Raw genomic sequence first — 4,012 nt, 5'->3', positions numbered from 1 at the left:
GTGCTGGTATCCAAGTTAGACAAGGAAAGGGGGACAGACAGAAAACATCTGAAGGAGGTAGTTTCTGAACTGAGACTGGGAAAGTCTAAGTAGGTAAAAGGAGGACACCCAAAGCCCAAGGATGAGCTGGAGCAAAGTGGTGAGGTTCCAGCTAACATAGTTGACAAGCATTTGCCTGGATGTATCTCAAGATACAGTGAATCATATAGATATGCCAAGGTAGGCAGAGTCCAGATTTATAAAGAAATTAGTAAACAAAGTTGAGTTTGTTTGCTTAGATTTGAAAAGGCATTAAGTGCCACCCTGAGGAAGTTAGCTTGTCTTTGGCTGGAAAATAAATGCAAGATAAATTATCAAAAAGAAAATATAGTGTAGAATCTTGAGGGGAGGAAATGAAAGCACCAATTGGAATGCTTTGAGAACAACACAAAGAAGACCATAGATAAAATTACTTCATAAATTCTACCACATGCTGATTGTGCCATCTGAAACTATATCATGTGACCTTTATGATTCCAGGGATGACATAATAAAGACCATGATCCCTGGGCCGGGTCCTGCATTTATCTTCTGTTGTAACACATCCTAACTTAACACTTTTCATACTTTCCAGGATGAACCAGAAACCACTTAGAACTTTTCCCTCTCTCCATGTTTTAGTCTTTTTCCAAATTCTTGCATTTTCTCTTCTTCCTTACAAGAAAATATTTAAATTAACTCCCATATTTTTCCATCAAATGTTCATATCAATCAAATATCTCATTTTTTCTTAGAATAGTAACATAGTCTCCCATTTAACACTTAACACTATTTAAAAAAATAAGGTAAATACAGGTACACATCTATGTTTATTGTTCAAATAAGAAAATTGCAGATATTTGTTGACATTTGCCAACCTCACTTTTAATCTTTGTTATCCTGCATAATCTGGTAGTCCGCTGGTAGATCAGTTGTGATTAGGATGACGTTCATATATTGAAGGTGTCTGATGAATTGTCCTTGAAAGAGAGGTAGCTGATGTATCAGCTATCACTGTCACTGGAAACCATGGGTTTCTCCCTGGTTGAAGTTTAGAAAAACTCCCTTCATTGGCAGATATGTTATGATATATATTTGGAAAACTAGAATGCTCCAACATCTGTCCAATATAATTCCTCTGTATAGGAGATAAAATGCTGTACTGAGAAGTAGAATTTGTAGTTGTAATGAAGTTCACAACACGGCCATTTGCTTCAGTGTAGCTGCTTTGAGAGTGCCAGTGGACAGTGGTCAACTCATTTAAAATAGAACATTGATCCACTGCAATTTGTTCTGAGGGTCTAACTGACATTGATGATGGAGGAGAAAAATCACCTCTTATCGAGGTATTTGTATCACCAACTATGTGGCTAGAAGAGGGCTCCCTTATTAGAGGCATGTTTAAATTTGCAGAAGGTAAAAATGAACTTTCTCCACTAGTGTCAGCCACAAAACCAGAATTATGATTATCCATATTACCCCCTGCTTTATAGTGCTTCTTGTTGAAATCTTCAGCCAATGAAGACACCAGAGAGGCATTTTTAATCCCAACTCTTCTTTTTATTCTCACTAAAATCTGGGGACAGCCTCGTTTAAAATTTGGATGATGATAGAACTGCAGCTACAACCAAAGTAGAAAGATTTTAGTAAGAATTTTAACCAAAAGACAACACTACAATAAGCATAACATATAAAACCTCAGATTTCACGTTTACTATCCAAAGGTAATATCATCAAAATATGAATATTGCTGACATTTTGAAGTTCCTTATTTGGAAAATACCCATTTAAATAGTACAGTCATCAAATTTAAGAAGTTAGAATTTGCAGTAACGGTGAATGCCACTTTTGAAAAGCAGCTTTAATACCTTTATTTAGATTTCTGCTTAGATTCATAGTTGCCAGCAAAGTTTCTTATAATATGAATACATAAGGCACTGTCATCATTTTTTAGAAAAATTAAGCATTTTAGCCTTAGTAGTTTTATACAATTTTCAAATTTAGCTTTACATTTATATTACCATAGATTGATGCACAAAATAAAATTTTATATATACGTTACCAAGTGGTAACTAAAGTTTCTGAATACTTTGCTTAAAACAGAGACTTCCTTTTCTTCTGTCAGAAAGACAGCTAGACAAGCAGATCTTTAAATATTCTGTCGTACTTTACTAAACCCATAATGGTTAAGCTGTCTAACTTAACTTTTCATATTTCCAGTTTCAAATATTCTGAAAGGGGCATTTCTTAAAAAAACTTCCTTCTTAAAGACATCTTCACCAATCACTATGGAAGTTCCATTATCATCCCACCAGATGGATTTAAATTGGTCACTCCCAGCCATTTTCCAGAGTTTTCTGGGAAATGTCAGGGAACGAAAATAATTATCTTCATCTGGTTCAGGGACACAACGTGTGTAACATGGCCTTTTTATCAAGGATTCTTCAGTCAAATTCTGAGAAGCATTTTCTTCAATCATAGACCTCACGTCCAAGTCCCCAGAGATTGATCACAAAATAGAGATCTACCGGATTTTCCTGAAGCAGTTGGTCCATCTTTACATGACACATCTTGAATTTCTGAAGAAACATATGCCAATTCATATAACTTTTTCTGCAGCTACTTTTCTAATCTGCATGATTTTGAGCACTGCAGCTTCAAATACTGCTTTGGCAGGCCTGAACAAATAAAGTGCTAGGCAACCACAATGGTTCTCAACCTGAGTAGCTGTGACATCACAAAACGACTGGTATCCTATCAACTCAAGTGTAACTTTCAGCCAGTGTTTACTTCTCATTCATTCAGTTAAAATGAAACATATAGAATGCTTATTTTTATACTGTGATCTGCAAATATTATCCCCACAAAAGCTTTTGAAACAATTAAATATTTGAGTCTTTTAATTAAAAACAATGTCCATAGTTTTGAACACAAATTTATGACAGATTTGTGATCAGAGTATAAATAATGCAGAAAATATATAAAATAATTTTAAAGTTTTGGAATTTAAAGTGAAATTTGTGTAAAACCTGTACAGAAAATGTATAACAATTTCATCATCATTTGTAATTAAAGTGAAAAATAATTTGATTTGGGAATGGAAGTATGTATTTATCTGTGTACTTTAGAATAAGTAGCTCTATATTCAAAACATGAGAAGAATAAATATCAGTTTATTTGTTATGTTTATATATAAATTTTTAATATTTATGAAATAAAATTAGATTAAAATAATCAATCAAATTTAAGAAATCCCAAAGAGGAATTATTGTTTAAAATTGAAATTCAGTGCTATAATTGAAACAAATGTAATTTAATATTCTTCTTTAAAATTGCAAAAGAAACAAGCTTATTGAATATTTACAAATGTTTATTTTTGCCATTCTTTCACTCAGAGGTTTATCGTTCCCTAGAAGTAATAAAATATCTTGTCATCTTTATAATCCATGCACTTGTGGCTTTTCTTAAATGTTCCAAAATGATGTTGATAAATAGACTTGTGCACAAGATCCTGGGTTCAATAAGCATTACCTCCATTAAGGGGCAAACAAACAAACAATCAAAAAACAAAGATATAACTGCATATGAAGGCTGGGTTGGAAAAGACCAGGTAATACATTTTAGGAAGCAATATTTTTCTCAGTCTTGAAACAGTTGGCATTGTTAGTATAATACGGCATTTTATGGCAAGTGTCTTGTTCACTAATTATAAATAATAGCTATATTCTGTGTCAGTAATCTGTAGTAAATCCAGTTCTACCAAAAGTTATATTCTTTATTTAGAAATAAATTCCATTAAACAGAGGCCAAATTCAAAATGAAAGATAAAATTTTTTAAACAAATAAATGTACCCTCAAGCTACAATGTAAATTTTTCCTTCAATATCTGTAAGTTCCATTCTAAGTAAATATTAGCAACCTGAATCCATGGCACATTATAAGTATTATAAACTGTAGTTTTGTTGGATTTAGTCCTGATTCATAAATATTATTT

At 32.7% G+C, this 4,012-nt stretch overlaps 1 long non-coding RNA gene across 1 annotated transcript; it reads right to left on the bottom strand.

The window, feature by feature from the left end:
* Positions 1-1,465: 1,465 nt before the first annotated feature.
* LOC140694054 (uncharacterized) lies at positions 1,466-2,726 on the bottom strand. Its single transcript, XR_012069796.1, has 2 exons — positions 2,547-2,726; positions 1,466-1,639 (listed from the first exon to the last, which is right to left on the bottom strand). It is a non-coding gene; the product is annotated as an uncharacterized lncRNA (long non-coding RNA).
* Between the last annotated feature and the right edge of the window lie 1,286 nt (positions 2,727-4,012).

This window comes from Vicugna pacos, unplaced genomic scaffold (assembly GCF_048564905.1).
Source record: "Vicugna pacos unplaced genomic scaffold, VicPac4 scaffold_20, whole genome shotgun sequence".
In the NCBI taxonomy this organism is placed as follows: Eukaryota; Metazoa; Chordata; class Mammalia; order Artiodactyla; family Camelidae; genus Vicugna; species Vicugna pacos.
This window is presented reverse-complemented; position numbering and strand designations above follow the sequence as displayed.